This window comes from Triticum aestivum, chromosome 1A (assembly GCF_018294505.1).
Source record: "Triticum aestivum cultivar Chinese Spring chromosome 1A, IWGSC CS RefSeq v2.1, whole genome shotgun sequence".
Taxonomy (NCBI): domain Eukaryota; kingdom Viridiplantae; phylum Streptophyta; class Magnoliopsida; order Poales; family Poaceae; genus Triticum; species Triticum aestivum.
The window spans coordinates 254,504,418-254,520,885 of NC_057794.1; the positions used below are offsets into that span (position 1 = coordinate 254,504,418).

At 45.8% G+C, this 16,468-nt stretch overlaps 1 long non-coding RNA gene across 4 annotated transcripts; it reads right to left on the reverse strand.

The window, feature by feature from the left end:
- Positions 1–9,434: 9,434 nt before the first annotated feature.
- LOC123044917 (uncharacterized) lies at positions 9,435–14,244 on the reverse strand. Of its 4 annotated transcripts, none has more exons than XR_006420753.1 (6): positions 13,614–14,244; positions 13,140–13,486; positions 11,097–12,729; positions 9,996–10,599; positions 9,804–9,890; positions 9,435–9,703 (listed from the first exon to the last, which is right to left on the reverse strand). It is a non-coding gene; the product is annotated as an uncharacterized lncRNA (long non-coding RNA). The 4 variants fall into 4 exon arrangements; XR_006420758.1 differs by having other exon boundaries at positions 9,996–10,138; positions 10,407–12,729; XR_006420743.1 differs by having other exon boundaries at positions 9,996–12,729; positions 13,199–13,486.
- Between the last annotated feature and the right edge of the window lie 2,224 nt (positions 14,245–16,468).

The following is a 16,468-nucleotide window of genomic DNA, read 5'->3' on the forward strand; positions in this document are numbered from 1 at the left end:
CTGCTTGGTTTCTGCCTTGTCTTGGGTGAACAACTGCTTCTTTTTAGCCGGCGCAGCCCCCTTGGCTCAAGGGCGTCGGTGCTAGTGGGCTGCGCCACCGCGGTCGCCCTGAAAACAAGCCGGAGCACCTTCAGCGCATGCCTTGTGTCTCCTGACACGGTGAGGACACCGCTGCTCCCGGGCATCTTCATGAGGTTGTACGCCAGGTGAGTTGCTGCCATGAACCGAGCCAAGGCCAGATAGCCCAGGATGGCGTTGTAGGGGAGGCCGATAGGGGCGATGTCGAAGTCGATCAGCTCTGTGCGGAAGTTGTCGCAGGTGCCGAAGGTCACTGGGAGGCGGATCTGTCCCAAGGAGGTGGTGGAACCGGCTCCGACGCCCGAGAAAGGCCTGCTGGGTTGGAGCCGCTCCGGCGACACGTGGAGTAGGCTGAAGGCCTCGACCGAGAGCATGTTGAGGCCGGCACCACCATCGATGAGGGTCCTGGTGACGGCTACCTGGTAGATGGTGGGGGTGCACAGCATCGGGAGCGCGCCCGAACCAATGGGGTTGAAGGGGTGGTCCTCCAAGTCGAAGGTTAGATCGGCCTCGGGCGCCACCCAGCCCGGAGGGGCTTCTTGGCACCCAGAGGCGGTGCTGATCCGGCGGGCGAATGGCTTGACGTGATGACTCGAGGGTGGTGCCTGGGGGCCACCCAGGAGAGCTGCGACGACGGGCGGCGCTGGTGCGGCAAAACGGGCGAGGAAGAGGTCGCGCAGCTCCTCCCAGGAGGTGACAGAGGCCGTCAGCAGGTCGAGGAGCCACACGCGCAGGACGCCGGTGAGGGCCATGGGTAACTAGTTGGCCAGCACCTGATCATCGCCCCTGGCTCCGAGGATGGCCTCCTCGTACGCCAGCAGGAAAATCATCGGGTCCGTCGCGCCATCGTAGCGCGGCGGCATCTCAGGCCTAAACTTGCGCGGCCACTGCACTTGCCGCAAGGCGGGGGCCAAGGCTCGGAGCCCCCTGGCCCCAGTGTCGGCATCCGTTGCTGGAGCGGGCGGCGCGTTGTCCGCCGTGAGGGCGGGATGCAATGTCGGGGGAGAGCGGGTCGTCAGGAAGGAGGACTCCGGCGCACCCCTACCAGGCGCGCCAAATGTCGGGTTTCGGCAGACCCTTGAGGTTCGAACACTGGGGTGCGCGCGGAGGTCCCTCCCCTACCGATCTACGTCCGATCCTCTCGCGCGAACTAAGATGAAAATGAAGAACAACACAAGAGACACGATGTTTATACTGGTTCGGGCCACCGTTGTGGTGTAATAGCCTACTCTAGTATGTGGTGTGGTGGACTACCTCTGGGGCTGATGATGGACAGTACAAGGGAAGAACAACCTCACGAGAGGTGTTCTTGAGCTGGTGCGATGAACTGCTAGGGTGAGTTCAGTCGCCTCTCTCTCTCTGCTGGGGTTCTACCAGATCTCTCCCAGGGGTCTCCCCCTACTCTGTGGTGGCTAGCTCTATTTATAGAGGCCCTGGGCCTCTCCCCAAATAATGAGCGGGAAGGGCACCAACAATTGGCCATTTCAAAGGGGAACATATAGTACAAGTTATCCTGACCAAAGGTGGTCTTCGGCTACCAAAAGCACTGGCGATGACGCCGTCTTGGGCTCCACGGTGACCTCCGTCCTGCCGTCCGGCTGGTCTTGATCTCGTTGCACCGGAATGGTAACCTTTGCCTGATGCCTTGGCCTGTGCTTGCCCCCTTTGCACCAAAGGGGAAACAAGGACACCGCGCAGGCCGGCGCCCGCCTGGTCTCGATCGTCATGGCTTGCGTCACGGGTTCCTCGCGAGGTACCCCTGCCTTGATCTCTCTGCCTCCTCGCGAGCCTGCCTGATGAGGCTGCCTCTGAGGAAGCTTCCTCTCGTCCGCCCCACGAGGCTTGGCCCCTCGCGAGGGTCTTTGAGCTTGAGCTGATGAAGATGGGCCGCGCTGGGCCCCGCTTGAGCCACGCCGCAGGCCGCAGGCAGGCAAGTCTGGGGACCCCCATTCCCAGAGCGCCGACAGTCATGACGGCCACACCGGGGTGACAGGTGAGTCTCGACTGTAGCACCTCGCTGTGATTTGGTGGATGGCACGCAGGCCCGGATGCTTTGAAATGTCCCGCATGTGCACCGCGACCAAGGCGGAGAGGAAAACGAGAGAACTATGTAATTAATGCATGAGTTTAATTAGGGTAGTTTTGTAAAGTACGAGATACATTCCTCCAATCGCAAAATGCCTTGGTTCATGAGATTTGAGATTTGAACCCTATAAACCGGAAGGGAGGGAGTACTGCACACTGTGTAGTCTAGTCACTTGTTGAAATCTCTAGAAAGGCAAATGCTCCTTTCCGGTTTACAGGGCTATACTACTCCCTCCGTCTAGGTGTGTAAGTCATCTTACGAAAACCAAATAGTCCCAAAACACTTAGGCGCGGTGCATTAACTTCTACCTTGTTTCTTGTTTCTTGACATATCAACCAATAAGAGATGAGAGGTGTGCATGCTTTTAATGACTTGCAATGGCTAGTTCATTGCATGCAATGCTATTAATTAGCAAATAAACATTGGTAACCCCAGGAGGAAATGGTGCTAAGTGCGTGGACCTATGCAGAATGAGTATCGACCAATGGATAATGGAGTTTAATTGTTAAATAATAGCAATTTTGTCTCATGCAAGAGCCACCACGTGAGCGTTCGCAACTGCCACGTTCGGGTTGTGCTTGGCTCTTTGCCTCTTTGAGAAGACGAACAATGATGTTACTCCTACTTCTACAGTATCGAATCCACTACTGCATGTCCGTCCACCTCGTGCGGGAGGGATAGCATGTAGCGAAAGCTTCTACTTACTGGTCCTGCCTTTGCGTCTATGACAGGTGGGCCCAACAGGTGGTTGGCCCTCGTGTCATGCAGCCAAAGGCAGGTGCAGTTAAGGCACCGGAGCTCAGTCCGCGAGGGAGAGGGCGTTGTAGTAATCAAATTTCTCGGTCTTGTACGAGTTGACGCGACACATCAAAGCACTGCACTCGATATAAGTCTTTTTACACATTTCAAATGGGCTACTTCGTATGTAGGAGTAGACATATTCTGGTCCGTATGTAGTCACTTGTTGCAATCTCTAAAAAGACTTATATTTGGAAACGGAGGGAGTACAACGCATGCATGCATGCCGTGACTTTCCTTTTGATACTTGCATGTGTTGATTTGATGCACCTTGCCAAATTTTGACTATAAATTTAACTAACCAAATTTTCATGCATGTCACAAAAAATTACGGGGCTGTTTGGATTGTGACTATGTTTGTCTTATGTTGCCACATTATTTTTCCCACACTTGCCACACTTGCCTAACCTGAGTTGCTCAAATTGTTAGACACACTTTGGCTTGCCTAAGGGAATCTTGCCACAATTTTTGTGTCTATGACATGTGGGGTTCACTGCTAATAAAAAAAATTCTTGTCTTAGGTGTGGCTAATAAAAAAGACTTATATTTAGGAACGGAGGGAGTAGAAAATATAAATAATAATGCATGTTGGGGCAACCCACGTTTCCGCTAATTTTAGCCGTGGGCTTGTTCACATTTTTTACGAGGGGGTGGTTGTTCATTTAGTGGAGGGACTTATAGTACCAGACTTGAATGATACAAACTGTGACCTAGCACACCGTAACACTACTTGGAACAAGCAGGTAGCTATCTCAAAAAACAATCAACAACTAAAAAAACTGCGACCTAGCATGTAGTAGTACACAATTTTAAACGATTGTTTTGATGGAGTGAAAAAGGAAAACTACCCCACTACGTATATATAGGCCGGAGCCTCCGCACTTGCTTGCTAGGGTTACTCTATTCACACACTCTCATCCTCTCCAGATCTAAACAAGATAGGGGTAGTAACACTGTCTTTCTCCCTTCAAAAAACACTGGCTTTCTATCCTCACCGCTGGTTCCAGATCCGGACGTATCCCCCTCCGCCGGTGAAGGGTAGGAGGGGCAGCGTTTAGGCCGTCGTCGACAGCGAGGGAGGAGACCCACTGCCAGCCGCACCGTTATCTCTGGCCGAGCGCCGGCGCGGGAGGTCCTCCGATCCCTTCGTCGTTGCCTGTGGGCGGATCCGGCCTCCCGCCGCCCAACTATCCACATCCCGACGACCTTCAGGTATATCTTCGTTCAAAACCGCCTTAGCTCTACTTCCCCAGCTCGCTACGTCGCTGCATGTGCATCATTTTCTACCTCTCAGCCCCTCTCGATCGGATGGTCCAATGTCACATATTTTTTTTCTTCTTCTATTGTTTGAGGTAAAGCTACTTCATGGAGTTGAATCTTGTACTCCCTCCATCCGAAAATACTTGTCATTGAAATGGATGTATCTAGATGTATTTTAGTTCTAGACACATCCATTTTGATGACAAGTAATTCCAGATGGAGGGAGTACTTGGTTCAAACAAGAAATAAAGTGGGGGTGGGGGAATTTAGTATGTACATCATACTTGGTACAAACAGGAAGGAAAGGGCGTGAAAGTAGTACAGGCTGGTCATCCAACCGGTCTCTTGGTCGAAAAGGGAAATATAGGGGTAATGCTGTACATAGTGGTATGACCAGGACTAGATTTGCTATCCACACATAGAAGTAGGTGGCTAGAGTGAACAAAAATGGGACCACCACATATATGTTTCTTGGATGTTTGTTTCTCGGGGTAACAAACTATGAATCACCACTTTACGCCCCTATTTACGTACATGGTGCTGGACTGCTGGTGCACCCATTGTCCCATGCCCTTATACCAAATATTTAGGCTCTGTTCGGAATAAAGGGGCAGAAAACATAGGTCTTGATGAAAATAGAGGAATAGGAAAGGAATGTAGGTATAAAACTATGGAACAACGAAGCGGAGGGAACTCTCAAGAGAATGTGTTCGGATGGACTACGAAATGTACAGATTTGTTTTTTAGAGTAGCATGCTTGGTAGTATGAGATGTTATTTGTTTATTCAGCTGCATAGTGACTACTCTTGTCCTCACCTCACGTACCACACATAGGTTGATTTTTTATTCCGGCAACACAGCACAAAAACATGTCTAACGCATGGCAGCGAGCGCCTGCCTCGGGCTTCCGCCCAAAAAATGAGCAACGCGTGGATGTTGCTAATCCTATGGAATCAGTACTACCAGACCAGATTTCCTATGAAACACTATTCACCTTTCCCGTGTTCTGAACGGTTGGAAGGGAAAGAATACCATAGGAATTGTGTTCCTACAAAAATCCTACACCAAACCTGTGAACCGAATGCAGCCTTAGCTGTTCTTAATCTAATGTCCCTGGTAAAAATGAAGCCATGCCACTGTTATAAGCCATGACAAGTTTAGCCAAATGTTTTTGCCTGTAATTGTTTGAGACTCTGACTGTTTCCTCTGTGCCTTTTTGTGCAAACAAGGATATCCAATTCACCTGGTTGCTGTTGTGACCTTTTGGTGCACTGCACAAAACTCTTCTTAAAAGAAGTGACTTTTGTGCTGTTTAACTGGAATGGCGGAATGGAACCGTTGGTTCATTTTGGTGGAACTGCACAAAGGGAGATCTGTGTTCCAATCCTCATCATCCATATTTGCACCATAACCTTCCTTTAGGTAAGAATGATATTTAATGCATGTGTTCATCTCTATTTTCCGACTGCCATGAGAAAATAATGCTATTTTTTACTAGTACACTTGTACTCCCTCACGGACAAAACCAATTCTGAATTAGAAGGCCAATCATGTACTTGGTTTCACCAACTGGTGAGGAGAAAGAGAAATAGAGCATGAAGAGGAAGAAGAAGAAGAAGAAACAGTGCCAAGGCGATCTTGCTGAAGCCAGAGGCCTCAGTCGAGGCCATTCAAGGGCTCCGGCAACGACTACCTTACATGTGAGACGATCATCTAGGGAGCCCTTCCACTTATGTTGTCTCACTTAATTAATTAGAAGTACTTAAGTACCACTAATTTATTACTGCCTAATATTCCTGTTGGAGTTAAACAAATCTTTAGTAGGACCCTATGCTGAATGATGTACGTGTGTATGTTTGTCTATGGAGGTGAATCATGTGGTGGAGCAGGGAGGGAATATTATTAGTGTCATGAGATAATAGTGCTATTGTTTTGCATGTCAATTTATTGCCATTGATTCAATGAGGCAATGTTTTGCGTATTGTCCATCATGAATTTGATGCTACTGTTTGAGTAATATGCTAATGTCTTCCTATCCTTTCTCACTAAGCTAATGAAGGTTTCACATTGTTTCTACTTGTGCAAACACGGATCATGTTGTGCCAATCATACATTTTAGTGGAACTACACAAGACAATACAATGAACTGTATCCCAGCCAGTGCTTTAACTCTGCTGGAAGTTCTTGATAATCTTTCAATATAATCTCAGCACTGGTAAACAAGAGTGATTTCAACCATACATTTGAAGTGCACAAAAATATATACTATTATGTGATTCCAGTGAGTGCTTTATCATCTCTTATGGGACTACATGAATAAGCTTTTTTTCTCAAGTTGGTACGGGCCTAAGGCCTTCATCCATATTAGTTTGCTGTCATCTCTATTTGTATCGTGCTACTGTCATGAGAAACTCCTTTATCTTTGCACGTTAAAGTTTTGCAACCTATGATAAATGGCAATGCTTTGAGTGTTGAGTTGAGCTAATTGGCACTGATTAAGTAAACTAATACCTCTCTTTAAGCAAGACTACTATGTTGCTAACTTTACCCATTAAGATAATGAGGGTGCTTCTATTATTACAGTAATCTCACTCTCTCAATATATGTGCCAACAGGGATGCTCGATTTTGGTGGAACTGCACAAAAACTTTGGGTGCTTCATTGCCTCGACAGCTTCTGTCCTTTCACGTCAGTTGCTAATCTCCGCTTGCTTTCTTCCTTTGTTGTCAGTCGCTTGGCTTATCTCGGCTTCTAGTCAAAGGAAATAGTAATTGATATGCTACCTCACACAGGTTGGTACTGGTCTTTATCCTGATTATTGTGCCTGTCATATGTATTGGTAATTTGGTATTGTGCTACTGTTTGCCGATTTCATAAAGGAGTAATTTGGAGCCTGAACTCGCAGGCAAATCATTACATCGGGTGATTTCAGTAGAACTGCACAAAATGATCAGATGGACACGTACTTATGCTGCTGCTATGTACTCCAAAGTTCACTCAGACAAGCATCGATGTTGACAAGAAGTGCCTATATTCATTCAAGTATCAACCGACGTCAACCAGTTGTCAAACTCCAAGTATTAGGAGAGTGAACGCCAAAAATATTGCTTGGTGCATAGCCCAGAAAAACGCAGTCCAGTCTTTGGTCCCAACTTGTGCCTTTTGGTTATCGGCACATATGGTAGCGAACTATATGGCATGGAGTCTAAAGATTCTAGACAAGTTGGTTGACGCGTATATTCATCTGGCATTTAATCAGTCTGCACGCCAAGGATGCTCCATTTCAGTTGAACTGCATAAAAAATTTGGGTGGTTCATTTTCGCAACCGCCTCCTTTCTCGTCTGCAATGTAGAATTTTGGCGAGATACAGGACCAAGATGAGCCAGTAAACTAGTTGGATGAAAGTAGTGGCCAAGTTGCTCAAACCTCCCTCGGCACGTGGCCACTATTTGAGTATAAACCTACAAGCAAAGTTCAGATTGTCTGTGCTGCCTCTTATGTACTCAAAAGTTTACTCGTACAAGAACTAATTTTAGCAAGAAATACCTCCGATTGAACACCATTTACCAGTCTGTACCCTAGGTAATTAAAGTTCGTCCATGGATCATATTGGCTGTGATCTCAATCATTTGGTTGCATAAACATACTGAACATGTGTATATCTGAATCTTTTTATGAATTGTGTATGAATATTGTCATGTGATCTATCAATCATTTGGATGCATAGATATGTTGAGCTTGTGTATATATGAATCTTTTGAGTTGTTGATAGTAATGTTGGCTATGAATATGAACGTGTCCTGTGAACCTCAGTTTGATATGAATGTTTACCTTTTCTATTGTATTTGTGTGTGAACTTGTTAGTATGCCTACTGTGGGGTATAAAACACAGTTCTCTTAGAAAAGTAATGTTGTGTCCAATTTATGTTTTCCCTTCTAACCACATCGTATATACTATCAAAAGGGCACGTGCGTTGCAACGGGAAAAAATATGGCACACACTTTCGTTCTATTCTTCTTTACCGGGTCTGTCATTACATGTGCTCCGGTGTAATAACATCATAAATTACCAAACTGCCTTAGGAGTTTTTGTCTCAGGCACCACAGTGAGAATGATTGACAATATGAGCATCACCAGCCTGAAGAAAGTTGTTGTTATGACCGGCATGGCCAAGAGGATATATGATGCGCACTGACATCCAACAACAACATTTCTCATGGTTTCGGTTTTTTCTGAACCAGTGCTATATTTGATTATTTGGCACAAAAAAGTTGTAATTCTTTCACTCCAACTACGACCAACATGGCTCGTCATTCTTCCAAAAGATGTCCCTTATGATATTTTTTCAGAAAAAAGGAGTGCATTATCTCCTTGTTGTCGTCTAACTGAAGGAAACTGAATGTGAAAATTTAAGTGTATATAGACTGACCCACCCGGAGTGCATACAAAAATATTTTTATCCAAGTCGTCAGTGCCAACACTGTACCTCCAATGTCCATCTGCATCTACACGGCTAGGTCTAATCTTAAGTAAGAATGAAACTACCAAGCAAACTGTGATAACAGCATGTAGCCGACCCCGGGCAACAGGTGGTCAGGGATCATCCGCAGAGAAACACGAAGTCGGCTGACGACCGCCGAGCATGGCCAGGCCCATCTCGCTCTCGTGGCTGCCGTGGTGGCTCCCGGGCCTCTCCGTGGCTCCTCCACTCCGAGTCCACAGCCTGACCTCAGCATTCCGCCTCCATCCTCCTCCGCCCTCTGTCCCGCGTGCTCCTCCACACCTCCCTCTCCAAGCCGACGGATCCGACCTTCCCCTCGCTGGATCCGGTCCACCACGAGCCTCAAGCCACCCTGCCGCTACGCTCGTGTCCATGTCATGCGTGGTGTAGAGGTGGCCAGCGTGTGGAACAGGCTGCGTCGCAGGCGTCTGCGCGTTGTGCCTCCGCTTCCTCACCCCGGCAAGCGCCAGACTGAACAGCTTCGCACCGGACTGCCATTTTGTTGTACAATTTCCCTTTGTTCTCATTCTGTGTTTGTTGATTCAAGAGGCTCGTTGTTGATATGCAATTTTCCTAGGTATATAAACTGGTAGACTTTCATGTAAGCAATCGAGGTGGGATTACTCCGAGTACATGCGTGAAAATCAGGTAAGGTACAAATACAGAAGCGTGCATGTAGGCCCAATAAGAGAATGTGGACGTGGACCAATTGGATGGAAAAAGTTTTTAGTACCACCTCGCAGCAATTGGACGGACTGTCGATCAAAACTAATGGAAAAAAACTGAAAGCGTAAATTCACGAAAAGAAGTGTATTGTGACGGTGAACCCAAAGAGTCAATCCGTGCTTTATTATTACTAGCAAAAATGCCCGCGCGTTGCAACGGGAAAAAATCACATGCCCTTCCACCACCCACCTCGCGGCACAACTGCAAGCTGCATCCAAACAATCCCTGCCCACCATCAACACCACCACATACCTGCATCCCATGCAAGCTCTTTAAACAATTATCATCCAAACATGTATATTGCGAATTTGAAATTGACATTTCCATTGTTGTGTGGCATAAATTTACATACCATATGTATTACACATGGATCTAGGCCGCCACCAGTGCCTTTGCACGACGCAAGCCTCTATGATATGAATCAACAACCTGAAAATTTCTGAGAGATATGTACAAGGAAACACAGATAAGGTAGTGAGGCAATAAATTTCATAACATCTTATAATGACAGTTGTATGTGATTTGCAGGAAGTGTTCTACTCACCATCGCAGGTCCTTGCTGGTTACATAATTATTGCCGAGGGCGGCGCAGATGGTCGTCTGTGTGGCTAGCGGCATGCCTTCTGCAGTGATAGCCACTCCATCGTCGAATCTGCCCTCCATGACAGACTCACCACCACCACTTGCCTGCGGAGATTGTGGCATCTTCCCGTAGTAGCTTTTCATGGTAGGAATATTGGACTAATATACATGTAACCAACAAACGGAGCACCGCGATAACAAAACAACTTTGACATTCTTATTACATCAGAAAGTTAAATATTTACTCCTATAGGATTGTCTAGTACATCCTAGGACATTGGTGTGTGAGCCTTAATTACATGCAAGAAGACGCAGTTCAGTTACAAAAACTACACAGTCAAAAGAGAACAAAATTAGAACTGAATTTCATCACCTGAAAGTTGGCTGCGCGTTTACATCATAGCGAGCCTGAACTTTTCTATTGATGGATCCCCTTTCTTCTGCTCCGAATTGTAGATGAATTGCTCACTCTACTTTGATTTGATCCTTGACGAATCTTCTAATATTGGAAGAAACCGGGCGAGCAATGACCTCTTCTTTTTCTTATTACTCTCTATCTCTCCCTCCTTGAGTAACAAAAATAGGTCAAAAAATCTAGGCATTAACTAATTTGTAGAGTTCTCTACATTAGCACCTTTCAACAGTAGCGTTATATATTAGCATGAGGTATAATGTTACTTCTGAAAAACACCGCTGCTAACTTATCGTAGTATTACCCTAATAATAAAAGCTAAATCCTCTAAACAACCAAATACTAAAGGAGCTTCTATGTAATCATTTGCAGCCGAGATCCTACGTGAAAATATATTCCAACTCCCAAACACTTACTCGGTGCTAGAATGGAAAACATGGTTAGTAAATGTTATCAATTTTGCAATGAAAATTAAATGTTTGTGAAATTCTTCATCTAAAGAAAATTACTTTTTAAGTCTTCCTCTTTCAGGCTTGGGGAATAACCAAAGGTACCATTATAATTGGTGGTGATGGAAACATGCATGATAATCAATTATACACAACATCATCAAAGAAACTGGATCACTATTTTTTCTTAATTGAACCTCACCACATAGATGCGCTCATGTAGGCCAAACAAAAGGGAATGAGACCTGAAAATAAAACAAAACTTGGCTAGGTCAAGCATTCAAAGAAAGAGACAATTTGGAGTGACTTGCAGTGTTCAGAAATATATTATCTTTAGACTGGTTATACAATTCTACTTGAGCTTCACATACTGTCAGAACACATAGATGTGCAAGTACAATTCTTTTAGAATATGCTAAACCTGGAAAGACACTTAATTAGCTCCGCTGTGCGATGGCTAACTGGAGTTGGAGCAATGCATTTCTTTAGCAATGAGATTGCAATCTGGGTATGTCCCTTATGAGACGAAACTGATATATTCAATTAAGAAAAGTAGAAAAACTCAACAAATGCACTGACCGACATCATCAGTACTTGGGTCATATAAATGCGCAAACTGCATGAAAGATTCAAAATTTTCATTTTCAAATGGTGCAATAATCTTTAGTGGCCTTTCCTAAATATCTAATGGCCATTGTTTGACTATTTTTCCTTACATCTAGAAAGGGTCAGAGATTAACCAAAGAAGTTCTACTCATAAAACGTAGACCATGGAAGGCTGTCAAAATGGTGAGGCACTCATGCAATTCTCTCAATTATGTATTGTCACCAACTCATCTCTGGATTAGCCGCTCCTACAAACACCTCAAATATTTGCAAGTATACAGTCTAATGGATATATATAGATGGCTATAATGTAGCTAAATGTATGCATGCCTTTTGTTGATAACTGAAATCAAGGACGTTGGTAAACTATATGGCCAATGTAGGAACATTTGGTTCTAATACTGTCTACTTTGATCAAAAAAGATTCTTGTAACAATTTATAACTTAATGGGAAACATTAAGCCCAATTCCACATATGTGCACAATGATGCCGCTTGACTAAACAAATGATGAAGTTAGGACACTCCAATAACAATAATTCAGATGGAGCATAATGTTGGAAAATAAGTTCTGGCAATACAACGGAATCATCCTATAGACTCATTCCACATATGTGCACAATGATGCCGCTTGACTAAACAAATGATGAAGTTAGGACACTCCAATAACAATAATTCAGATAGAGCATAATGTTGGAAAATAAGTTCTGGCAATACAACAGAATCATCCTATAGACTCAGCCATTAGTAAACTGCAAAAGTGCGAAGAACAATTGATCAAGTTAAGCATATAAAGATACAACACGTGAATAGAAAGGATCATACCAACCATTCTTTTATGTGCAGATCACGAAAAGTAGGGGAAAGAATAGAGGATCTTGATGAAACAAAACTGAATCGAGGTTGCATATTTTTGCATCAATATAGTGCGCATTAAATTAGAGTTTTTTTGCGAGGAGCATTAAATTTAGAGTTTATAGAAGATAATAAGAAATAGTAGCATGCATTACTCGCTGGTTTATTATTGTGGATCGAAGGACCTGCATCGACTTATCATTGGACTAAGTGCCTAAGTGGGGCAGGCTGCAGGTGAGAATAGCAAGAGTAGGCAGTCCCTTGACGAAATGAGAGAGGAGTGGGTACTTCTTACTGAGGGACCATGCGGTGACTGCACCGTTGCAGATCGTGTGGCCATGCCTAGGAGTAAACTGCAAAGCACATCGTTGTCACCTGGCAGGGGGTAGGTGTTAATACACTGGAGATCACAAGGGCGAGTACAGAATAAAAGCAGATTTTGCCACTGCTCTATAGTTACGACTGCAAACAGATTGTGTATGTGTCTTTTCTCATATCAAAAGGGAGTAGCATCGTTTGAGTGCCTTTTGTTCCGGACAAAATAACTTCTGAATCAAATCCGCATAAGTTCTGTGATTCTAAAAGGCATGATGGTTGGCTATGCCACACAGATCCAGAATATTCGAAGTGAGATCAGAGAGAAATCAAGATCACATACATATGTCGGTGGGCAGCACAGAGTAGGCACACAGATCTAGAATATTCAAAGTGTGTTCAGAGAGCAATCAAGATCATCTACATAGGTTGGTGATCAGCACAGAGATTACAGGAAAATGAATACATACTTGGATGGCATTGAGGGAAACGATTGACACAGGCCTCCTTTCCCCTTGGTTGGACGAACCTGTGGTGTTTGCAGAATTCGCCATGGACGTAGAACCCTAGCTTCACCAAAATCAGCTCTTCCCAGGACCAAATTGTAACCTACAGCTCGAGCTTGCTTCTCTTCCCTGCAAGGCTTCCGTCCTCACCCTCTGCCTTATCTCTGATTATCCTGGGTACGCTCTCCCTGCCGGCGTACGGACGCGGCATCCGTCCCCGCTCCTCAAGGGCCGCCACTTGATCTCTGTCCCCCAAAACTCCTCGTTCTTCTTCATCTCCTCACCTAATTAACTTACATTGTTTTTCTTGGCTGTGTACATAGGAGATTGTAGAATGTATCTTTATAAGATTGGTAACGTGAAGCAGTACATGGACTGAATTGATCAGAGAAGAATGAAAAGAGTATGAATAAGGAGCATGCGGTCGTGGCTACATACCATCAATTGTCTCCCGACCGCACAAGCTATCTTTCCACTCGCTCGCTGCTGCACATATCTTAAGGCCGGCCTCCGGGAACTCCATGAGCCAGCTTCCTCGACCATGGCAAGGGCGTTAACCCCCCTGACCCCGCCAGATGCCATCACCGGAGCAACCACACAGGCTGCTCCCTGCCATCTCTCCTTCTCCTCATTCCTTCCGGCCTCTCTCTCTCTCTCCTACGCCCCACTTCCCCAGCTCCTCTTCTTCTCCTTCCTTCCCCTCTCTCCCCTGCATCTCCCTTTCACTCAATCCCTCTTTCTCCTTGCCGCTGATCTACAGGAGCTTACCATAGCCACTGTATCCCGTCCCCACCGCTCGCCCCAACCGCTTGCCGGAGATCACGCCGCCGCCGTCGCCGTTGCCCGGTTCCCCCTGCCCCGTGCACCGCGGAGAGGGAGGGATGGGGGTGTGGCGGCAGAGAGAACCCTAGAGCCAGGGCGTGTCGACTTATCGTGCAGGAGACAGAGGGCTCGTCGGGGTCGGCGGCGCTCGGGGCGTCGGCGCCGCGCGGCGCCGTGGCAGGGGTGGCGGCGCGCTGGCGTTGGAGGTGAAGACGGAAGGGTCGTGGGTCATCTCGGTGTTTTTTTATTTTCTCTCGTACAGACCGATTCGGCTTGACTTATCAATTGGACTGCGGGTTAATTTTAGAAAACTTCAACAACGTTTTTGCAAAAACGCCTCGACGGTGAATCCGGAGACTCAATCTGTGCTTTATTATTAGGAAGAGATAGGGAAAGATTTATATTATTACTATTATCGTATATTTTATAGAGACTTATATATACATTATAAAAACATCCCATGTGTTATTAACTTATAAAAGTAAATGTTTAACGGAAGTTGGCAAAGAAAATCCTGGTTGTTTTTGACTCACAGGCAAGGAAAATCCTGATGATTACTTACAAAAGCTTGCGAAGATTTTAAGGACCAATTTGATAATAGCGCGCTCATTTTTATTTTGAGCAATAACTCGCTAATTTCTTAATTATATATATATATATATATATATATATATATAAATGTGCCTCTTCAGTTTATTCTTTGATATTAATTGCTCCTTCTAACATAACATTATATATATAACGAGCCCACCTAATGTGTGTATTTCAAGGAAGTTCAAATGGGCTGGGATTTCTTAGAAAATATAAATGGGCCTGATTGACGCGGAATTATTTGTTCACCCAGCCCAGCAAATGGACTGTACATTCTAGAAAACATGGGTTAAATATATGCCACATTTTTGCACGCTGACATGTGGGCCAATAGGTCAAAGCCTACGCAGGGCGTTGTCAACTTGGTCAACAAATGATTGTGTCATCCACAGCCATTGGATTTATATCCAACGGCCGGCATGCACCTTCAATCTCTCGTCTTCTTCCTCCAGCATCGCCGGGACCGCCTGGTCTGGCCTCCGGCGGCTAGCGGCTCTGCTTAGCACGCATCGCTGCGAAGCGCTACCCCACCGCCGACCAGGCTATCCTCCACCCCTCGACACCTCTTGTTATTCTCCACAGACTACAGCCCCACGCCACAACAGGACCAGTTATAACCCTTCTCCTCATCTCAATCTGCGACTCCACTACCGCATTTCCCCGTCTCCGAGTCATTCCTGTCTGGGGCCTCGCCGCCGTCCATCGCCTCGCTACGTTCGGTGCGGTGTGGTAAAAAACGAGAGTCATCGGAAGAGGACTGTACATGGAGAGCCTGACGGCTGGGACCACGAGGTCCATGGTCGCATGCAAGGAAAGTTCCTCCTTATTAAGCTAAAAAATGTTTCCTCCACCTAACAGCTGGGACCCACCGGCTGTATCTTCGCATGAAAGGAAGTGCCTCCTTGTTTTGCGAAAAAAATTATTCATCCCGTTGACAGCTGGGACCCGTCAGATTTGGTGACTGACTTGTGGGCCTACTAAGCGGACGTGTACGCACGACTTTGTCAACTTAATAAACAAATGATTCTAGCAGCTGGACCATTGGATGTTAATCCAACAGCCGTGCTCCTTCTTCAACCTCTGTTCTTGCTCCTGTCTCCCGTGGGCGGCCCGCGGCTGTGATGTCGCGCACCCGAACCAGTGAAGTTTCCCACTCCTCTCCATCTGCGAGTCCACTGCCCCGTCTTCCCCATCTCCGGGTCGTTCCAGCCTGGGTGCGCTCGGCACGGTGTGGTCAACATGGTCAACAACCGAGAGTCATTGGAAGATGACTGTACGTGAGAGGCTGACAGTGGGGACGCACCAAGCCCATGGACGCATGCATGCAACGGAACGCGGCGAGGTCAATGTGGTCAAGGAACGACTTCCATCGAAAGTATACTATACGTGGAGAGTCTCAGCTGGGTCCACGGCCGCAACAAGTAAGTGCCTCCTTATTACGCGAAAAATAATGATGAAGGAAATATGCCCTAGAGGCAATAATAAAGTTATTATTTATTTCCTTATTTCATGATAAATGTTTATTATTCATGCTAGAATTGTATTAACCGGAAACATAATACATGTGTGAATACATAGACAAACAAAGTGTCACTAGTATGCCTCTACTTGACTAGCTCGTTAATCAAAGATGGTTATGTTTCCTAACCATGAACAATGAGTTCTTATTTGATTAACGGGATCATATCATTAGTTGAATGATCTGATTGACATGACCCATTCCATTAGCTTAGCACCTGATCATTTAGTATGTTGCTATTGCTTTCTTCATGACTTATACATGTTTCTATGACTATGAGATTATGCAACTCCCGTTTACCGGAGGAACACTTTGGGTGCTACCAAACGTCACAACGTAACTGGGTGATTATAAAGGAGCA